This window comes from Danio rerio, chromosome 7 (genome assembly GCF_052040795.2).
Source record: "Danio rerio strain M-AB ecotype USA chromosome 7, GRCz13ab, whole genome shotgun sequence".
NCBI lineage: Eukaryota > Metazoa > Chordata > Actinopteri > Cypriniformes > Danionidae > Danio > Danio rerio.
The window spans coordinates 35,294,984-35,318,926 of NC_141027.1; the positions used below are offsets into that span (position 1 = coordinate 35,294,984).

Here is a 23,943-nt window from a genome sequence, read left to right on the forward strand (position 1 = left end):
CACCAGTAATATAATTACATAGTTGATCACTTTTGACCCGTAGGTGGCACTGCTGCCAAATTGATGTGTTGTAGTCAGTGTGAGGTAACAATGACATACATATGGTTTGGAGCCTATACAATATGTTAAAGCTTTGTCTTAGTTTAAATCTTAGTCTTGCGTCATGCCACAAATTAGTTGTGTACTGTAAATGAAAATGCATGTCTTTGAGGAGTGTTTTTAAGGAGAATCAAATATGGCATCAATGATGCTTTCGGAATGATCTATCGAGAAAAAATTCTTTACATTTTATTTTATTTCAATTCAGTTTATTTAATTGCAAATTTGACCACAAGGAGGCACTACCTCAAAACTTTTAGAATACATTCAGAGGTAATTACCTAAGAAGCATACACCAAGCTGCCTAATATTAAGCTTATGAGTTTGACAAGATTGACGACAAAATCAGATAAAATTCAATGCTGTAAATGCTGCTCTGAATCTGAAGAGACTAGTCAAACAATCCACAAGTTCTCAGCAAAAATAACACACTTTTTATTTATTCAATATGACCTGGCCACTAGTTGGCACTGCTCTGATTACCTCAGGTCAGAGTTGTGGTAAAACACACTAAAGCGGTACTGAGATTGAGACTGTCCAATTACCCACACTTTTGGTCTTGCTCAATTTAAAAGTGTTCAATAGTAAATGCGTAATTCTGTTCTAGGTCTGAAAAACACCACAGCACAGTGACATTGAATGCACATTAAAATTTAGGTCACACTTTATTTTGACGGTCTGTTTGTTGAATTTAAATTACATTTCATCTACATGCCAACTAATTCTCCTTAGATCTTATGTAGACTGTTAGGTTAGGGTTAGTGTAAGTTGACATGTACTTGCAAATTATCTTATAGTCAGTTAAATGTCTGTTGAAGGAGCAGTATCAACAGACATTAAGCAGACAGTCTACTAATACTCAAATGAACCATCAACATTTTTTATTTTTCAAAATTAGAAATTTTAATAAATGTATTTTTTATTTAGAGCATACAAAATAAATATTTTAACAAAACTGAATTTAATGCAGTAATTGGTGAAATGTGAATAAGAAGTGTTCAATAATATATAAGCCTAACATTCTCCTGGTTGACCTGAAACTCTAAAAACAATACAGAAATAGGCATAAATAATAAAGAATCTTGGCCTGGAAATAGTCTGACCATCTACAAACTCCTTTTGTTCCTCAGCTGACCGCTTGCCTCCGTATGGACGGCTTTCCCATTGTTACCAGTTTGTCTAGTGGCTGGCAGCACACGTTGGTGGACCTGAGACTTGAGAGTTGACTGTGATGACAGGTTTCGAGTCAAGTGAAGAATGATTCCAGAAAGCAGGTAAGACAAAAACAATAAAATAAACAAGAAAATAATAGAGTGAGAATGTGGTAAAATCTAAAATCGTGGTAAAAATCAGGGGGTATTTCTTTTTCTGGATAGTTTTTTTTTAAACACTGTTGCATAGGTTTAGGGAGGTGTGTGAGCGCTGGTCAATCGGTGCTTTTTAAAACACTATTGGTTGTGTTTAGGGAGGGGGGAGAGGGTTACCGGTTAGTCAGTCAGTCAGTTGACTGTAGCCTCTGGTGGATTTACATGAGAACAGCAGGTGCGCATGGCACTCGTGAAAGAAATTTGAAATCTCAAAAGGCGTAGACCGTGGTCTCTGGTGGATTTGCAAAAACAAAAAGTGTGAAAAAATCCCATAGCTTCTGGGATGAGTTTGGTCCTCTCCAAAAATGTAAATAGAGCTTGGTTTTCAGAATGAGCCTGGGATGGCTATTTACATTACACTTACAGAAAAAAAGGAAAAAGTTTAGTCATTTTCCTGTTTGCTTACTCAAAACAACAGCATTTTGAGGACTGAAATGCGTTATTGTGAAAACAGGATTCAAAGTGAAAACGTCACCGTTATCCCTTCTGTGTAAACACCCAATTTGAGAATCTGAAATCGATCAGCAATCATGAACAAACATTCACAACTATGGCTAAAACATAGTAGGGTTGTTGCTTCTCTAGAGTTTGCTAATGCTTGTTTAGCAAATGTGGATTTACGTCACCAATATTACAACCAACAATGCAAATGCATAATTTACACTGCATATTCCAAACACACATCAGCGCTGACAATCTCTTTAATACAAGGTATTTTTGGATCAGACTTGGGAGAACAAGCCCACAAACTCCTGACCTGACATAATTGCATGATCTGGCTGTTTTTGCAGAAGTATAAATGTGATTTGCTATGAAAATATTGTATACCTGAATCTTTTTTTAAAAAGCAAGGGACAAATTTTCAGATTTTTACTACATCATTGTCACGTAGATGTATAGCCTTAGCTGCAACTCCATTAAGTGTGTCATGTCCTAGAAACCTAGTTCACTGACCCTGTGTATACGTGTTGCATTATATTAGGATAATGTATAAATGAGGTGCATTAGTGTGAACACACAAAGCATATACTGACTCACATGTAAAGCTTAATTTTTCCACTCCTTTGCACACATGCTTTAAGTCAGGAGTCTTAAGTATGCGATGTGTTTAATGTAAGCTAATGATTATGATCTTCTTAAAATTGCAGTGAACACAAAAATGAAAATTGTGTCATTGGCTTGTCATACTGCTTATGTTACACTGTGAACTGTGAAAGCCAGATTCATTTCATGTGAATAGAACCTTTTCACATTTTTTGGGTTCTCATTAGCGGATTTTGCTACTGGAAGCGTTAGAAACACCTCGCATAAGCGGTAAATTTGTTTTTTGTAATATGACGCAAAGATGATATAATACATATATAAATACATATAAATGTTCATACAATTTAAAAAAAAATCAAAGTATTAAAAACTTTCAACGATTTAAGATTATGATGACCATTAGGCACATCATAACAGTCTTGTGAAAAGGGTCCATACTGATGGCAGTGACAAAGACAGAAAATGTGACACTTTGTTTTGATGGCATTCTATTGACTACATGCCAACTAGCATTGATTAGAATATTATATTTGTTTAGAAGTATCTGCTTGAGATATGATAACACTTATCAATCTGATAACAACTCTGTAGACATTGTGCAAGTTTAAGTCAATTTATTCAATATTTTAATTGACATGTAAAGTTGACATGCACTACTGTACTTCAACATCGGCTGTTCAAAAAGAGCTCAAAAAGTTTCCTGTGCGATCTCAGAAATAAAGGAATTCGAGCTGTCACTGGGGTGGTACCTTTTTCAAGAGTTACACATTTGTACTTAAAGGGTGCATATTGCTACCTTTGATTAAAATTGACACTTTAATATTACAATTGAACTTTAATGTTACATTTGTTACATTTTATTGAACAGTTTTATGTAAAACATGTAGAGGTTTAAGTTATATTTAATGATTCAGTTCCATATCTTAAATGAAATGGAACTGTAACGTGAAGAGGACGCTGACAAAGGAGTGCAAATCCAAATGCAGGTTTATTACACAGAGATGGTCAGGCAAGCAACAGTCAACACAGGGGCAAACAGATGTATGCAGGCAATCCAGAATCATGGTCAAATAACAGGCAAAGGTCAGTCCCAGCAACAAACAACTAAAACAATTAACAAACCAAGCAAGGCATAAAAGAAAAGTCTGTCATAATGTTTATAGTAACAGTATAACAACACTTAGCAATTGGTGCGTGTGTCTGTGCAGCTTTTAAAGTCCATGTAATCAGTTCATAACGATCCTCTGAATGTGGGTGTGTGTGCGCGCGCAATCAGCGGAATTCAGAACAGGTGTATGTGAGCGCTGTTTGACTGGATCTGTAGTCCATATAATGGCTGATTTGTAGTTCTGATCCAAAATAAAACTGTTAAATTACAATCATGAGCATGTCTTGGCATTTTATTAAAGGTGTTTAATCGTAATGATTTAGGGAAAGTTCTTTTAAATAACATTGTTTTCTCTTGAACTTAAAGTGCAGTCACTTTATTGATGGTGTTTGATCATAATAATCTTGGAAAAGTCTGTAAAATATCAGTGTTTCTTTGTAAAACTCTTAGTGTGTAACTTTTTTGAAAGGATTTGATCATAATAATCTAGGAAAAGTCTGTAAAATAACATTGTTTTTCTGTAAATATTTTAATAAAAATATCTGTAGATTTTTTATTTTTTGCATTTTATTTCAACAAAGAAATACATTTTTGAAATTGGTTTTTGTTTGCCAGTCATTTGACCTTTTTTTTTTACAGAGCAAGTAATTACAATTTATTACTTTAATTTTACGTAATTTTAAATGTACTGTAAAAAACAGGACAAAAAACACTGTGTAAATAATACTGCAATCTTATTGTATCAAACAGACAAATCGCTGTATTTTGTCATTAATTATATAGTGCATAAAATAACAGTCAAGCTGTTAATTTACAGATATTATCTGTATTTTTTATGGACTTATGAATATAATTTAAAATAGCAGAAAAATACTCTATAAATTATAATGTAATTTCCCTTTATAAAAAACAAAAATGTCAGTAATTTGTCTTTAATGATAAAAGTACCTAAAATGAAAGTCAAACTGTTAATTTAGAGAGATTGTTTGTCATTTTACTAAGTTTTGAATAATTTTAAATGACAAAAATTACTGTAAAAATTTTAGAGATATTTTCTGTAAAATTAGGCTTTTTTATAGTGTATATAACACCTAAAAATTTTAAGAGGAACACTTTTGTACTTTTTAGGTTGTAGTATGTACCCTTGAACATGAAAATAAAGTGTAACAAAATTATTTATATAGTGATTATTATTTTAATATTACTATTAAAACATGAATCATTGGACATTCCCAAAGGTATGGAAAAAGATATATCTCCTCAAACAGGCTGTGAAAGGAACATCTGTCCCCTTTTATGCACACATTGCTAAAATAATATTGTTGTTGCTTTTTTCCTTTCTTTTTGGTTTATATAAATATCACCAAGGACTACAATAAATAACCAAGTGGAGAACAAAATGTTAGGGAACAGGCAGGAGAATGTCAGGATAGATATCCAGTTTAGGACTCGTGAGGTAAAGTTAAAACATATTACATTAACAGTTTCAATATTTAGTTATTTTTTGAAACATTAAATGGTAACTGTAAGATGCAGAAAGTAATCTTAAAAATGCTAAAGCACAGTGTGAATAAATCATTATAAACTATTAATGTGTACGCCATGGGAAGTTATGTAATAAAGGGAAGTCTTAAATAAACCGTTTACCCATGACCTTTTCCAAACATGACTGGATCACGTAATCAAAAAGAACAACAGCTGCAAAAGCTTTGCAGGTTTGTAGTAAAAAGTTGCCTTTCTAATTCAAGCTGGGCAAAATTAGCTGCGAGGACTGTTTGGCAACCAGATTTCCCCCCTACCACCTACCAAACAATATTAAGTCAAGTTTAACTGCAGATTTAACTTTTGATTCTTGATATGGTAAATTGGTGGTAAACAGACCGTCAAGTCAATTTATCTAGCAAAGAACCACTTGGACTGTGGTTAACAGGGATGTGTTCATCTAGTTTGGGAAAGAGAGAAACTGTGTATAAAAAGTACATGTGATAAGCAGCTGTGGAGAGCACTGAAAATATCTAACTGGCTTAAATTGTACTTCTTTAACCTTTCATAGACCGTAATTAAACAGAAAACAGTTGAATTCCAGAGGATGTACAAGTCGACAATGTTATTTTGGTAACAATTTACAATAACAGCACATGGTTAATGATGCATTAATATGCAAACTAAACATTACTTCATTATGGACTAATGATAAAATAATGTGTGTGCTAATCATGAACTAACTTTAACTGCAACATGAGTCACATAGGTTCATGTCTGAATAACAGTATTAATTAACAAGTTCGTTTATGCTTAATTTAACCATCATGAACTCATGAAATGTTAATGTATAATATCATAACTTTACTTGGAAGGGCAAATCATCATTAATCTATTCTTAACTACCCATAAACTCCTAATGCACATCCGTCTAGTGCGTTTACACTAAATAGCAATAGAAAAGGGTTCTGTCAATATCAACATGAACAGGATTTCTTAGTTAAGGATGCTCTAATGGGGATGTGCCCCCCAAGTAAAGTCATGATATAATTATACGTTAACAGCTCATTACTTCAAGTTGGTTACATTTAGATGGTTAAACTTAAATGTTAGTTAACACATTAATTAACAATCATGTTCTAGCAAGTAGCTAAGCTTCGTTATTCACTCATGAACTCGTTGACTCATGTTTTAAAGTTAGTTCATGATAAGTGCATGCCTTAACTTCTCAATAATTCATAATAAAGTAATGTTTAGATTACTTATTAATACATCATTATTCATGAACTGTTATTGTACAGCATTAACGCTTTTCTTTTATTATTATTTCTTTATTAAAGGAAGAAAAAGTTAAATACTGTTGGTCATTTTGGGTACTACTTTTGTCCCTGATATAATGGAATGAATGGAATGTTCTATCACATGATTCTTTTTTTAATACCAAGAAAGGGAAACAATCCAGAAGAAAGAAAGAAAAATAACTCTCATGAAAAAGAGGAGCCACAGAAACACAGCAAGTCAGTTTAAAATATTTTGAAAGCCTTTAGTAAAATGTCACAATTTTTAGTAAAATATACTGAAGACAATTACACTGCCAACAAAAAACAGTGAATATTGATTTAATGAAACTTTCCAGAATATCATTGCAAATGCTTTGTTCAATAAATTCAACCATCTTATTTCCTAATGATTGGTCCTGCATCAGCTTATAAATTACTGCTCAGCAAAAATGTGATGTGGAACTAAACAACAAATGTCATGTTGAACTATAAACTGAAATCTCCTTATGAGCCCAGAAGTTCAAATGTGGTGAGAAGGGAGAAAATAATGAGCATTGCCAGACATTTCCCAGAATATTAGAAAAGAACAGCCTCTTCTCATTCCATCAATTGTTTTTAATAAAGGCTAAATTGTATTTGTGTATTGTATAAGTTTCGGATAATGGGATATGAATTTTCCACAACAAAGAGACAGAAATAAGCAGTTTGACCAGTCCCTTCTGACCTACTGAATTGGTAGTAATGCATTTAGACTATTCGAGGGCTGGTGTTTGGCTTCCCTATGATTTCAGTCACATGTACATAATAGCATTAGTGAGACATGGATTACATGGTAAATAGCCTACACACATACACAGTTCATGCACCAACACACAATGGGATTATTACTAAGAAAGTTGATTGCTTTTTTGTTCGGAATTGTAAAGGGCTTTCCGGCCTTACTTGACTAATTTCATCATTATGATTTAATTTTCCTTCTGAAATTAAGCCCAATACGTATTCGCCTGAAGCCTCTGACATGCCCTTTTCAATGGGCTGTGTTTAAGTCTGTAATAGGCTTTTTACAATAGGTGGTTACCAATGGTATGTATATTTAAAGATTAGAAGACTCCTAAGAATATATTGTGTTATTCTTATCCGCTTGTTAAGTGTGACGTCATGCGCAGCGGCTTCAGGGTCTAAGCGTCATATCAAACTGTTTGGGGAGACTCAACAAATGGTAATAATAAATGTTTACAAAGCAATGTAATACTTTTGAAAATCACAATCCCAATATATATACAGTTGAAGTCAGAATTATTAGCCTGCTTGAATTATTAGTCCCCTTTTTATATTTTTCTTAATTTCTGTTTAACGGAGAGCAGATTTTTTTTTCAGCACATTTCTAAACCTAATAGTTTTAATAACTCAATTCTAATAACTGATTTATTTTATCTTTGCCATGATGGCAGTAAATAATATTTGACTAGATATTTTTCAAGACACTTCTATACGGCTTAAAGTGAAATGTAAAGGCCTAACTAGGTTATAGGCAGGTTAGGGTAATTAGGCAAGTTATTGTATAACAGTGGTTTGTTCTGTAGACTATTGAAGAAAATTATAGCTTAAAGGGGCTAATAATTTTGACCTTAAAATGGCTTTTAAAAATTAAAAAAAAAATGATTCTAGCTGAAATAAAACAAATAAGACTTTCTGCAGAAGAAAAAATATTATCAGACATACTGTAAAAATTTCCTTGCTCTGTTAAACATTATTTCGGAATATCCTAAAGAAAAAACGAATAATTCTGACTTCAACTGTATACCAATACCAATTATCAGATGGCCAGAAAGTTATCAGAAAGTGATATTTTTTTATAAATTATTAAAATATTGAGTCCAGTCACTGATGTGTACACCATGATGTTTAAATATTCACTAAAATATTCACTAAGGCTGAGCAATTTGCCCTAAAATCAAAATCTCGATTTCTTGAACATTTTAACTTAATAAAGATTATTGAACGATTATTTTTTTATTTATTTTTTGCCCTCATGGTTCACTGAAAAGTTTGGTACAGTAAATATGCTCACATATTTCAAGTGAGATATTTTTGAATGAAGGGTACATTACTTGCAGGAAACAACCACTATCTACTAAATTATTAATTGAACATTTACATTGAACAACTGAAATTAAAACACACACTGCCCAAAACCAACTGTCATTTTATTCTTATAAAAAAGTAAAAAAAAAATATCTTGCAATTTTGGAAAAAAAATCAATTATTTTCTATATTTAATAAAATAATATGATATTAAAATAATAAAAGTAGGAAATAAGAAGAATCTCTTCTAAATTAATAAAAAAAAACTTGTATGTCCCGTAAATAATGTTATATTATATAACAGTGTATTTCTTGCATCTTCTATAAACAAATAGTTTAACGTAAAAAATAATTTTAATGTAATGGAAAAATCAATACAATCATCGTCATTGTAGTGCAACGTAAGGTGAGTGGTCAGCCACGGCGAGGGGTATGCAAACAACCTAAAGGAATGGGGACTCCACACATGGTGGGTAAAGTAATTAAAAAAATGTACCTGCAAAAATTAGATTGATTATAGGTTCTGAACTTTAATTTTGATTACTTTTTTTTATTAATTGCCCAGCCCTAAAATTCACTTTAATGTGTGAAAGGACTAAAAAGTGGTCATAAAGCAATATTTTCTCAATTGAAATGAGTAGCGGCTTGGAACCGGAAACAGTATTCCATACGCCTTGACTTAACAAGCGGCTATCTATTATTGTATACATATATATTTTTTTCAAATCATTACCTTCCTCACCTTTACACATTTCCTCCATCTTAGTTTTGGCTTTATAAAACACATTACAAATAAAATGCATTATTAATATAACATTTTCTTTTGTTTAAAAATTGAATTACTCTGATAACTTTGAACTATGACAACCATCTGCAATCTACTGTCTTTCCAATTAATGCCTTGGTCACACTTTATTTTGATGGTGAATCAAGTATTGTCAGTAAAACTTCTTTAGTAGACTATTACTTGTATTATAACAGACTATAATTTGAACACTGTGACCCACTTAAATGCTGACCTAAAGGTAAACCCAACACCATTTATCTATAATCTTCACATCATGTTAAACTTCCAGTGAACGTTATGCAATAAAACCTTTTTTTTTCTTCTGTTTTTTGACATACCAACAGGTCTCCTCAATCAACAGCATCTTGCAATACGGATAAAAATACAGATTAATACCCTCTTAAAATGTTGTGCACCACATACACTAGTCAAGACCTGCAAGTTCTGATTAAATAGATATGAGCTATTTTTGTCTCAGAGTTTTACTGGAATGCCAAGCCATGCATCCTTATCTCCAAACAGATCTGGAAATATCCTTTCAGCTTTTAAGTGTCTGATATTTCCAATCTTGGCACAGACAATATGGTGTCCCGTTATAGCTTTCACAAGTCCTTCCAAGACAGAGAAGGGTGTGAGGGGAGGGTGCAGCATACATGTGAAAACAGCCGTGGATGACTGATCTGGTTTTTGTTCTTTTGAAGCAGAACATTAAAGCCTCTTTAACCCAAAAACAACAGCACTTGTTGAAGAATAGTAGGTGGAGAAATTGGAGTAGATGTGTAATAAGATTTGTTGATTTGTCCATTTGCTTCACTTTCAGCTCCAGTTTTTCTAATAAGCCTAAATGTTACTCCATCCCAAAAACAACAGCACTTGTTGACGAATAGTATTATGGAAAGTGTTGAGATGAAACTTGAATTCTTTTAAAAGCTGCAGATTCAGTAGACGATTTATAATCAGATTTGATAATTTGCCCATTTTCAACACCTTCAACTCTACTTATTTAATTTGTCTATCAAAATTGATATTAAGCCGCACCATGTTAGTGTTTCATTACATCTCATTTTTACGAGGTTAGCCCAATGCTCAACCCCCAACCTGGAGGACCAGGACATACACACATACTCGAGACAATTTAGCTTATCCAATTCACCTGTAGCGCAAGTCTTTAGACTTGTGGGGGAAACTGGAGCACCCGGAGAAAACTCACACAACCACGGAGAGAACATGCAAACTCCACAAAGAAATGCCAACTGACCCAACCGGGGCTCAAACCAGCGATTTTCTATCTATTGCACCACCATGCCACCCTATTCATTTAGTATAGAGATTAAAAATTCATTGGGCCAGATTGCTATTGTATTATGTACTCATTAATGTAATTGATAATACATCTTCAGTGTTTCCTCTAGGATTTTTTCCAGCTGTGGCAGCAGGCCTTTTTTACTCAGATCTACAAACTACCTGTGCCGTTATTTCAATGACAAATGTATGATCGCAGTATTACTAGTCAAGATCGCATTTATGTAATAGCCTACGAGCATGCAAATCTCTTTGCTTGCATGCCGATTTCCTCTGCTCGTGCACAAAACGTCTTGCATGCCCCCTCAAATTTACACTGCTCAAGAGCAGATTTTCTTGTGCGCTCTCAAATAAACACTGCTGAAGTGCGATTTAGTGCGTTTATGTTACAAGTATGTCTCCAACATTCATTAGATTTGCTGGGAATATTTATGAATGTCTCCAATCGACCTACAGAGCGGCATTAATGCATCCTGAAGTAAAGTGAAACGGCTATACGTCGTGTTTGCTGGCCTCACGCATCACGAAGCTGTCAGTCAGCCAGTCAGTCAGTCAGTCAGCACGTCACCTTAAAGGGTTAAACAAATGATGCACAGCTCTACTATGGTCACAGAAAAGTTTGCGCTTTTATAATTCCCTTACCTCCTAATATGTTTTGGTGCGATTATAATCCACTTTTAAAAAAACACGACTGATTGTTTTGAATTAAAAGCTGTAATGTGGTGGGATGAATTTTGGCGTGCAATGTGAAAAGTGCAATGTTATCTTTGCAGTTCTACACAAACTGCTTTGTGGCTATCAGAGAAGAAACCAAGTGTGACACGCCTGGGTTATTTGAGTGATGCTCCCTGCTATTAGATTGTCCCCTGGGGGCTGGCTGCAGCACAAGCATAGGCCCCGCCTCCTCCATGTTAATGACCGAGATTTGAGCCCAAAAAAAAAAAAAAAAGTTATACTTGCAATCAAATTTTCCGAAAGATGGTTTCGGTCAATTTAGGCACTGGTTATCACGCTGATATAGGTTCAGATGTTACTTTTGTATAGAGTTAGCCAGTAATTTAATGCTATAAAAACGGGCGTGGCATCATGATTGACAGTTGTGATTGACAGCTTCTCTTAGCAGACCGTCAGGAGCTTCAGGAGGAGACTGAAGTATCAATGTTTGATTGCTGTGTTATTTTGATAAAAATGAGTTTCCATACTTTTTAACCTACAGGATATAATGGATCACTGTTTATTCTGTAAAGTGAGGGCTTTATCTGGCTTTATAATTAGTTTGCTGATTTATGCCTAGCCATGATGGGAAAAATACAAGTGATCGTTATCTAGCAGAAATTCTTTTTATGGGTCTGAAATAATAATTAGGAAGACAAAAAACTAATGTTAGCCCATCTATATCGATCTCCTGTAACGTTATTTGAACTCGATTTAAAGGACGTCTCTGACAATTTGAGTTTCGGCGTATTATCTTCTGAATTTGCTGTTTTAAAATTTTAATGTTCTAGAAACAGAAGTACAAACAGAGCTGTAAATGTTATATATTATTTATATACATTATTTACCTTTGGCTTTTTATTTGAAAACTCTCAATATACATTAAAACGATGGTAAATTCCTCTTTTCCAGATATTAAAACATGTAAAAAAACAAATGAAAACGGAGGCAAAAAATAATAAATATACAAGCAATGTTTTTTACAATCTTTAGAGGAAAACTATTGCTGCTTCGTGTATCATTTTCCATGGTCTCTTTTAATGTTCAGATGTAAACAAAGCAAGCCTATTTTGCAATATAGGGTTGAAAGACAAGGCCAATAAATATACAGTGCTCAGCATATATAAGTACACCCCCACAAACCTCTCATTAAAATTAATATTTTCTATAAGCTGTTCTACAATATTATATTTATGCATATACATTAGTTTAGTAAGTACTGAAGCCAAATCTATAGCTAATCAAACAAAATAACTCACGATAATGGTTCAATAATTAGTACCCCAAATTTAAATGTTCGGGAAAAATATTAAATAAAAATGGAAAAATCAAGAGAAACAAAAAAATATATATATATATATACCATTTTGTTGAAATTTTGTAGTTAGTACAATTTATTTTCTTTCTATTTATAAAGATGTTCTGTAACTAAAATGTTATTTTAATAAATATATCTGTTTAATAAATCTCTTTTGTACAAATTTACCAATATATATTATCCATATTCACTAAGAAACGGAGAAAAATATTCATTTTCAAAATGGGGTGTACTCAATTATGCCGAGCACTGTACATGTCCATTGTCCGTCCCTTAAAGAAATCAGAAAAGTGGCTGAAAGTAGATGAAAGAGATGGATTAAAGCACCAGACATGTGTCTCACTTGTCTGCTTATAATCCATTAAACTAAAACACATCTTAATACTAATTGTAAAATGTGCCATGTAGTCATGATAATGATTTATAATTACATTAATGTAGCTGAATAATATTACTACTCAGAATTAGTTAATCATACCTAAAAAGCAATAAATAAAAGCAAATAGTGCAGGAGACAAGATGTTAATACATGGCTCCATGGATGTTACATTAATTTAGTAAAAGTCACCTATTTGTCCAACTACACCGTGTCAGACACCTCACAAATCACTGCAGTCACACACTTTGGCTGAAGCTTGTTTGACACATGCTGCAATTAGAACCAGATGTTACTCTATTACCCAAGACACTTACATCTGTATAATATTAACCTTCACTTAAATCAAAAACTGATCTTTCCGTCACAGTGATACATAAATAAATAAATGCAAACAAAACAGTGATGGAATTTGATTAAAGGCAGGAGTGCATCAAGCCCAATTCTCAGCATTCTTCAAGTCTATTTTGTACAGTTTATGTGTGTGCAGATGAATGTGTGCCTGATACCAATACATGCACGTGCATGAACATCTACACGTGAACCACAAGCACAATGCTAAGCCAAAGTACTCCCTGTTCCTTACTCAACATTTCCCATTATCACCTGAGTGTTTGGTTGCATTTTCCCCTTGTGCTTAATGTCTTATCCTAAATTAGGCTCAAACTGGAATGGTGAGGTTTCATGTGTCATTATCCAACATCATATTGTTACAGTTTTAAATTACACTGAAAGAACAAACTTTTAAATCCTGAAACTGCACGTCGCGTTTCTAAACCTGTGGATGGAAAAGCCAGTTGAGCATATAGGCACATAACCGCAGTTTGTTTATTGTCACTAAAAGCCTGATCGCTGCTACATTTCCAGACAATGTATTTAATCAAGGAGACTCTACATAACCAGATGCCACTTTTAATTAGGCTTACAAGAAACAATTACACCAACCTCGGCGCAATCTGGCTTGGCTGGACTCCCAATCAAACATATATGTTCAAAGTGTTCATTATAGCTATCCAGATACTCTTTTTAAGGGCATAAAAACAATAATTGCTGTTAAAAAGAGGCCAGGTACTGCTAATGTGATTCTTGCCAGCACACAGCTTTGTCTTTATGAGTAAAGAGGAGGCCATCTGTGATGTAGGATTCTGGAAACTGGGATAATGCAACAAACATGGTTGGGAAACAGAGATGAAAGAACCTAAGAATGGTTTAATTGCAAAAAAAAAAAAAAAAGTGATTTCCTTGGTGACAGCAGACCCACCACAGAGAACAGGGAGTTGAGCTCAGCAAATCTTGCTCTAGAAGAAAAGGCTAAACTATACAGTTCTCTAATCGTAGTCCATATTGCTTTGCCTTCACTTTCCTATCAATTCCACACATTTTTTTTACTTCAAAGTAATAAGAAAGAAAGAAAGAAAGAAAGAAAGAAAGAAAGAAAGAAAGAAAGAAAGAAAGAAAGAAAGAAAGAAAGAAAGAAAGAAAGAAAGGAAACACATGAAGCATTTTTTAAAATCATTTTACTTCCAAGTATAGGGCTGCTTGAAAAATGCAGCAGATGAAAAATACTCTTTAATTGGTTAGAAAAAGAGAGAAAATGACCATCATTTACTAATTTATGGGCCAAAAAAATTGACCACATTGAAGGGAAAAACTAAATGATATGAAAAAAGATGATGTAATAAGTTAATTTAGACTTGTGGCTGAGAAAGCGCTGCGTGTTTGTGCAACACTCAAAGAAGCAAGATACAGTACTTTATTTCAATGTCTCCACAGAGAATTATTTATATCTTCTGTTATCCCTATCGACAACAGCCTCGTGCTTGCAAATTAAACACAATGATTGTTTAAACAAGGCTATTATGCTGGCGTGAGAAATATTATGTTTGTTGTTGCCCAATGTAGGTACAGATTAAAAGCAGGCTCTTGACTGCCTGTGGTTTCTGTAAAGGCTAAAAAGAGCAGCTACACCATAAAATACTGGGAAGTAATCTAATTTAGGTCTTACACAAGAAATAAAACAAATGCAAATTGAGTGGTGTTGTTTCGGGTACATGTGGTATTGCTCAAACAAAGACACATACTTTTGATCTCATGTTGTTCTCAGGACGTACACCTAAACATTAAAATAAATGTTTATAAAATAATTACAAAATCTTTCCATATTTTTGGGATTTTCTCAAATGGAATAATCCCCACTTCATTTAAAATCTGTTTAAGTAAGGTTTATTTACTCAAATATTATAATTACATCTTTTTTTTGTTACATCTTTTTTTTGTTACATAACATTTAGTTTAACTGAAATATGAATTAAAATCAGTAAAAGCTTTTATAAACAAACAATAATTAAAAATGTAATTGAATCCTTGAATTCTGATTGTCTGAAGAACAGCGTAAAGGTGTGCAATTATTTTCTGGAATGTGTTTAGCCCAGCAATGTTTATGGAAACGTTGACATGTTTATTACCTTATTATTTTTAGTATTAAACTTCTCATTATTGTTGATCACTACTACAACTGACATTTTCGTAAAACTTGTGGTTGAAAAGAGTGAAGTTTATTTATAAACTAATTTCAAGATAAGCATGTGATTATAATTAAACACAACTGGTCCCTCATTAACTAATGCATGATCCACCAATCAGACGATTCCTATCTCACAATAAAGAGCCAGAGTTTCTTACTACAGGGATTTTCACCTTGAAGAATCCCCCCTTCCACCCCTGCTCCTCCACCTCTCCCTTCACAGGGTGGCATGGTGGTCCAGTGATTAACACTGTTGCCTCACAGCAGGAACATCACTGGTTGTAGTCCTTAAAAGGCCAGCTGTCATTTCTGTATGGAGTTTGTTCTTCCCGTACTCGCGTGGGTTTCCTCTGGGTTCTCCGGTCACCTCCCACATTCCAAATACATGCTTCATAAGTGAATTGAACAATCTAAATTTAGCATAGTCAAGCTCTTTACCAGCTGTATATCTCTTCAAAGCAATTATATTCTGCCATCAGCTCTTACCAAAGGGCGGAGTTCTCGACACCTACCTGAGCTCAAACTCCCCTCTCTCGCCTTGCAAATGGGAGGGGGAAGTGTCTAAAGAAAACAGCATTTTTACTAACTGAAAGGTAGAAACCTGAAAAATATCTTGAAATTTTCTAATAAATCAACAGTCCATCATTTGTACGAGTTCAGTCGTACGGAATTGTACGTTTTTAAAAAGGAGGTGTGGCATCTAACCCCACCCCTAAACCCAACCAAAATTGGGGGATAAGCAAATCGTACTAAAATGTACGAATTAGATCGTACGAATTTGTACGAATAAGCCACTAAATGAAAAAGTTGCCGTGAGATTGTGTTGAAATTATTCCTTGAGGTCCAGTAAATCAGCATTCTGCAGAACACACCAAGAGTCTGCAGCTGCACCTTGAGGCTGCTGGCCTTCCCGCACTGCTGCTGCTCATACCTTCAGGCACCAAGGACAATCCACCATCAGGCCGCAGAAGAGGCCTTTGATCAACTGAGCATCCACCTGCTTCTCAAAGTGCCAATCTTTGCTACTACAAGCTACCAGGACAGCATGAGCACATCTCTGATAGGCTCAGTTCAATACCAATTTTTTCATTTCGTAAGCAGGAAATCCATGTTCTGTGCTGCCAGCGATTCTACAATTCCACAGCCTTGCAACATATCAAATTTAGAATTAACACACCTATTTTCCCCACATTTTACTTGTATTACATTATATTAATTAAAGAATAAAAAATAGCATAATAGCATCATAATAGCTTCCACATAATAATCATAATCATAATAGCTTCCACATAATAATCATAATAGCCTCCACTCTGCTTTTAGTCCCAGTCAGGCTGCCTCTGCTAACAGTGCCAGGGCACATCATTTCCCTTTTTCTTCCAAATGTCAAAATCTACCAGGCCATAGCCTGGACCTCATGCTAGCAAAGTAAGACCCAGTGCCCGCACTTTCCATGTTTCTTCTACAAGTTTTGTTTTATGTGGGCATACAAGCATAAGGCTGCCTCCCCTCATAACTCAGGGCCTGAGGACCGTCAATCTCTTTAATTTCTTCCTCCTGTTTTTTTCACCTCCTTTTCACCAGCTTCATTTTCATATTTTTAATCATTTTCTTCACAAAAACATGCCCCTTTACATCTCACCAATGCACTTACCCCCTTCTGCACCACTGCTGCAGCAGTGACCGCTCTCGCTTGAGCCACATACCCTTTGCACCGCTGCTGCACCGTTCTCACTTCTAAATATACAGGCAGATCCTCTGTAGTTACTCCTACTTACTCACTACATGCTCTCGCTGGAGATCATATCTATAATCTCCCTTCATTCATGTAATTGCCATTGGACCCCTAATATAGCAGTGTCCACTACTGCATCTCTGTCCTTCTTAAGAACAGGACTGCACTCAGACCCCTCTCATTCCTCAGTTCAGAGCCCTCTCCCTGGACACACACCAAATACGCCTAAACTTTGTCAATTATCTGTAAGTGCAAACTCGTGAAAAGCCTTTTTGACCATTTGTGTGAAAAGTAACATTGTTATTTTGTAGATGTTCTGAAGAAGAGAAAAAAAAATCAAATCAAAGGAAAATGAGCTTGAAGGAACATTTAGAGCCTGTCTTGTCTGGGTCAGCCTGACTCAGGGACACGTCATACAAAAGACCAGGTTTGTGTTGTCTCTGTAGCACATGATTTTGTGTGACAATCTCTGCGTTCATTTTTGAAATGCACTAAAGAAGAACACAGAGCCCTCTCAGATAAATGATAAGCACTAGACAGCTGTAAGGCTTCATGACCCTGAGCTAACTGTTCCCAAAACCTAAGATTCAGTTACAGTATACTAATCTCTTTAGATTTACACGCCATCCAAGGCCATTAAAGATAACATTTATGTGACATTTGCAGATACGCAAAAACAGCTAGGAAAAGTCTGCTATGAAGTACAGGGTTCATAAATTCAACAAAAACACTACACACGGTCTCAGTGCTGATTTTGTTGTATGTGTTGTGCAGTTTTTCATTGCTTTCAACTAATGGTCAAGATGTGTGGTTTACATCATCTCAGACATAAACCTTTAAAACATCAAAAGTATAATTCACAGTGCACATCTTGGATGTAGTTCAATAGGGCTCAGCTCCCTAGGGGCATATCAGTTTCGCCTGTACGCCTTTGCTCTTAGGTTATGCATCAACAACGATCTGTTCTATTCAAACATCCTCTCTAATGCCAGATAGAATCTAAGGTAAATTCCAAGACTTACCCGAATGGGAGGATTGTGTCCTGTATTCCCATAAGCAGCAATTCTTGTTTTTTTTTTCTTCAGTGTATGTGTCCTCAATTTCCCCAGGCCAGGCTCTCACACTGAAACAAATATGATCCACAGCTGGTTTTTCACACAGTTGAAAATTCTCAGAGATTAAGCAAGGCCAGCGAGAGCCACAATTCAAATTCAGCAGTGTCTCTGTAACATGCACCAGCCACAGAGTCAAAAAGAGACAAGTTTTTCAAACCACTATAGAAAACTGGAGATGCAAATGTGTTGCTTGTTTCTGAGGATCCTGGATAGAGATCCAGAGTTTCCAGACCACAAAAACCCCAAGTAATAAAAGAAATTACACACAAACACTGTGAACTCTCGAAAATTATTTGTGGACATGCTAGAACATTTTTTTAAACAAAACCAACTTCTGTCTTTGATAAAGCTCTACTAATGCAAGGTTCATGCTTTTGTGTGCTTAAATAGATTTAAAATCCATAGTATAACCTAAAATTTAAATTCTGTCATAATATTAAGCACACATAAAATTGGGCACCAAAACACAGTATAGCACCGGTACATGACAAGTAAGCAAAAAATAAATAAAAATTTGTCCAAAAAAATCAGTCCGGTTCATGTTGTTCTAAACCCCTGAGACCTTCATTATTTGAACACAAATGAAGATATTTTAGATCAAACCCAAGAGCTCTCTAACCCTTTATAGACAGAAATGTCTATGTAAAATGTAAAACATAATAAAATAAAATAAAATAAAATTATGAAGCCAGCTGAATTTTTTTGTGCATTTATAAAATAAAAAAAATAATGACTTTATTTAAAAGTTTATTTTCCTCTGTCTCAGTATAGTTTGCCTATTCACAAGCTCTGTTTTTTTTTTCTTCTTTTTTTTCTGGACTTTAAAGAAGACTGGACCATTGCTGTTCATGGGTGAGGAAGTTATTGGATTTTGTTTTAAATATCTTTAATTTTAAGGTCTCAGTGACATCACACTGGCTCAGTGGTTAGCACTGCAAGAAGGTCGATGTGACCCAGCTGGGTCAGTAGGCATTTCTGTGTGGAGTTTGCATGTTCTCCCCATGTTTGTATGGGTTTCCTCCAGGTGCTCCGTTTTCCCCCACAGTTCAAAGACATGCGGTACAGGTGAATTGTAGAAATGAAATTGGCCATAGTGTATGAGTGTGTGAATGAGAGTGTATGATTGTTTCCCTATACTGGGTTGCTGGTGGAAGGACATTCACTGCATTAAATATGTGCTGGAATAGTTGTCGGTTCATTTCGCTGTGGCGACCTCTGAAATAGAGACTTACACAAAGGAAAATTAATGAATGAATCTAAGGTCTCAGGAGCTTGAAACGACATGAGGCTGATTAATTAATAATTGCGTAACATGTCTTTATAGCATACTGTTCTGTAGTATTTTGAATTCATGAAGGAATGCATGTAGAATGGTTAAGTCTATTACACCGACATGTATGCGTGAGCAGTTGTTGCTAGAAATCAGAGTTATTGCATTATTTATTAAATTACACATACAGTATAGTGTATGTTATTAACATCTACACCTACCTCAACCCTAAACCAAACTATCACAGTAAACATCTGTGTTACATCGTCCACTGTGTAATCGACATTTCTTTTTCTTTTTCTTTTTCTTGTTCTTGTTCTTGTTCTTGTTTTTTTATTTTATTATTATTTTTTTTTTACAGCAGTTGGAATCCTGCATTTTGGTGCAATAACACTACCATCAGCTCCGGAGTGTGAGTCAGAGAATAGGTTGACAGACTAAAGTAATGCACACTTTGTGCACATGATGTTTAAAACACATTCAGAACATCACATTGCTCATGTGCACTTCAGTATGCATGACATATTGCATAGGTTGCAGCAAGGTCTACTTGGGAAGAACAGTACATATAAACAGTAATAAACACACTGTAAAAAAAAGTTGACAACTTCAATTTTTAAGGCAATCAGCTTCAGGACATTTTTGAGTTTACTCAACTTAAATCTAGTCAAGTACAGTACTTTGAAATTTGAGTCAACTCAAAAAAACTCTGCAGCAAGTTGCCTTACAATTTTGAGTTGAATCAACTTTTTTTTTTACAGTGCATAGATATTATGACATCACAAGTGTGTGTATGAAGGGAATGATGAATATCAGCTTTTGTATTTTAACTGATCACAATAACATTTTTCATTGATTCTTTATTGATAACTTTTTATAAATAGACAGACATAACAAGTTATTTCAATGACAGGTTTCTTACTGTTCCATCAAATGTAATATTTAAAGCAAAACGTATTGTCAGATTCTCAATAAGCTTAAGTTCTGGCAAATTCATGTTTACAAATTCACATTTTCCAATATTGAAATATGGTGTGACTGGTATCCTGCATGGAGATTAGTGTCACCCTGGCAACACAACAGGAACACCTGGAGATCATCACCAAGGGCGAATTGGACATGGCTGACACTAATCAAGCCACCCCATAAAAGAGACGCTCAGAGACCCAAAAGGGGAGCCATGACTCCATTACACTGATGCTTATCTGTTTCCCCAAACAATACGCCATGACCGATTGGCACAAGAGGAAGCACTGGACACTGTGACCTGGAGAACACCCAACACACTTGAGCACTTATCACTTCACTTACCTGTTTTATTGCATGCTTGTAAATTAATCCACCCTCTGGTGCTTCACTCACAGTTCTGCCTTGTCTTCTTCACCAACTCCCAATAGACATGCCTTCAAGTAAGAAAAAGTATCCTTTGATGAAATGATCTGGTCATTCAGTATGTTCAGGTGGTCAACTGACCTCCTCTTTTGTTTGTAAAAATAATCTTACATTCACTATTAAACATTTAAACTTAACTAATTGGTATCGACAGGCATTAAGTTATTGCCTCGATCATATCTCGATCATTCAGGATTTTTTTTACTAAATTTCCTCCTCAAAACTGGAAGTGTTTAATATTTTTCAGCAATCTCTTTTTAGGTTTTCTTTGCTTGATGCATACTAATAATTTGACCCTTCTGAAACAGATTAACATCTTTTCCAGAACCACAGGTTGCCTTCAAGTTTTTTGAGGGGGAGAGAGAGATTTTTTTCAGCTTCTATGGCTAAAAATGGCATAGATAGATAAATAAATAAATAAATAAATAAATAAATAAATAAATAAATAAATAAATAAAATAAAATAAAAACAGATCAAGTTTACCACATTTTATAAATTCCACTTTTCTATAATTATAAAATTATTCTAACAAATAAAAGTCATCAACAGCAATAAATAATACACAAGAAAAAATACATATATAAAAATAATAATGATAATATATGAAAATATCTAAAACAGTTTTTTAAGGTTTACTTTTGCTAAGAAATTGTACAATTTTAGAAGGATTCACATTTAAATAATGTATCTATTTCTCTATTTCTATTTCTGGCTGAATTTCAAAAAGTTTATTTTCTGAGCATTGATCCCATTCTGTTTGCCATTTGTTAAGAATATAGCCTTTTATTAGTAGCTTTAAATTCGAAGGTGGGATTTTGCACTCCTTTAGCTTTCCGGCTAGGGCTGTTTTGGCAACTTTGACGGCTTGTTGTTTTTTTAAGAAATGAGAGGCTACTCTATAAATCATTTAGAGTTAAATAGCTTATTACTAGCTAAAATAATCATCCATGCAGTAATTATTCAATAGGAGACTCTATTTGCTTGATTAAGTCCAGATGGTGACTTTTTTTTGGACAGGCAGTGTATGATAAACTTTAACCTTCTCAAAAAAGGTTTTCCTTAATACATTCCAGTAACAAATCAATTCCATTTAATGTATATCATCTGCACTGTATATCATCTGCACATCTGGTTGGCTGGATTTGTTCCATTCTGTCATTGCATCACATACGCTACAAGATAATGTAAGGATAATATCAAACACAAATATTACTGTCAGTGATTGCTTGAAATAGGCTCAGATCACATTACTGACCTGTTCAAACTCCACGGAGGTTAAAGTGAATGCAGTCAGCCCAGATTTGGCTTCAATCCAGTAGTTTTGACTCAGACGTGGGAAATCTGTCTGCTACAGCAAAATACAGACAAAACAGGGTGTTGTGAGCTTGTCTTTACTCACCATTATTTTGTTTAAACCTAACAAAATTTATCTTGTGCACACAGTGTTTTGCCCAGTAATGAAAGCCAATAGAGATCAACATTTTTTCACACAGAAATGAATAAATCATGACATAAACTGTATGATTAAAGCTATAATTTGTTGCTCCATGATAAGTGTACAGTGTCAAATACATGCTTGACCCTGCAGGACCCTGCCATACATCACATTTAAAATATAATGTTTGCCATCAAACATGCGTTCACAAAATGTTCACAAAATGTTCACAAAATGTCATTCAGAAGCCTTAAGCCCTTAAGCTTCTTTGCGTTCTTTGTTTGGCCTTATAGAGAGCACCATCACAACTCACAAGCCTCAACATGAATTGTGCTGAACCTCATTTCACAGAGTACGGTATAGTCTCTTTCTGATTATCTGTTTCAGAAGCTGAGTGAGAAACATGTCAGGAGGAGAGAGATAAAAAGAACAGACTAGGCAACAACAAAAAAGGAAGACAGTGGGATAAAGATTTAGAGAGAAGGGAAAAGAAAGAAAACAAAACAAAACAAAACACGGAACAGAGAGTAGCACAGCATGGTGGTGGAGGAGGGCTGATGATTGCGGTTATGTTGTTGTATGTTGGTGGCACTCGTGACAGCAGGCTCAGAATGTGCCCAGCAGGACACGAAGGCAGTCGTGCACTGATAAACACCCAGGAACACTCACAAAACCACCATTGTTCCTGTGCCTGTCTGAACTTTGTCAGCTTGACCCCTTTTTTCTTGGACATTTTATGACACATGCATGTCGCATGTCAACACTCAAAGTAATATATTTATTTTTATTTATTTAATTTTTTTGTGAAGAGAGTTTTCATTCATCAGAGGAAGAGATAAAATCTTTCTTATGGTTTTAAGGCAATGTCTGTCATGCCATGCTGTCTGTTATGGTGAATTAAGCACGTTTGTCTGACAGTTCTGCTTTGGGGTGGCTTCAGTTTCACAGGAAACATGTTGTACAGAACTTCTGATTGAACGCGTATTTGATTATCAGTTTAACTGCCAAAATGTGGATTCCCAACAAAACACTGCGCCCACGCAATGTCCACATTTGTCTAGTTTACACTAGCTTGCCCTACTTTCTTTGTACTGAACCATCCCCCCCCCCCCCCCCCCCCCAGGCTGCAGAAATGTTTTCAAAACAGGCCCAATGTCCTACTTGATATCCTGCTGTCAGCATACAAGCAAAATTTCATAAATCTCTCCCAATGGAGCACCCTCATCTTGTCTCTTAGATGACTATCTGCAGAAGTCTGCAACCATATCCGATGTCAAAACACACAAGTAAATATAGCACAGTGTTCAACAAGACATGTCATTAGTTTGTAACATTATGTTCTAGGTTGAGGTCAGCAATTTTATAATCTTCACACAATGTCTAATTGCAGGATGACTAAACCATAGAAGAACAAAGAAGCACCTCATCGTCAAATTTGCTGATGATACAAAGCACTCAAAAACTATTCAGGTTTTTGGAAATGTGCTGAACTGTTATGTAACCTCTCTG

The 23,943-nt window shown here is 34.8% G+C and overlaps 1 long non-coding RNA gene across 1 annotated transcript in view; it reads right to left on the reverse strand.

The window, feature by feature from the left end:
* Positions 1-23,943, reverse strand: part of LOC141375392 (uncharacterized) — a 55,515-nt gene that overhangs the window by 13,096 nt on the left and 18,476 nt on the right. Inside the window, exons 2-4 of the long non-coding RNA XR_015495874.1 lie at positions 22,255-22,347; positions 20,918-21,009; positions 18,244-18,344 (exon numbers count right to left, since the gene is read on the reverse strand). This is a non-coding gene — a long non-coding RNA (uncharacterized LOC141375392). The remainder of the gene's footprint in view (positions 1-18,243; positions 18,345-20,917; positions 21,010-22,254; positions 22,348-23,943) is intronic.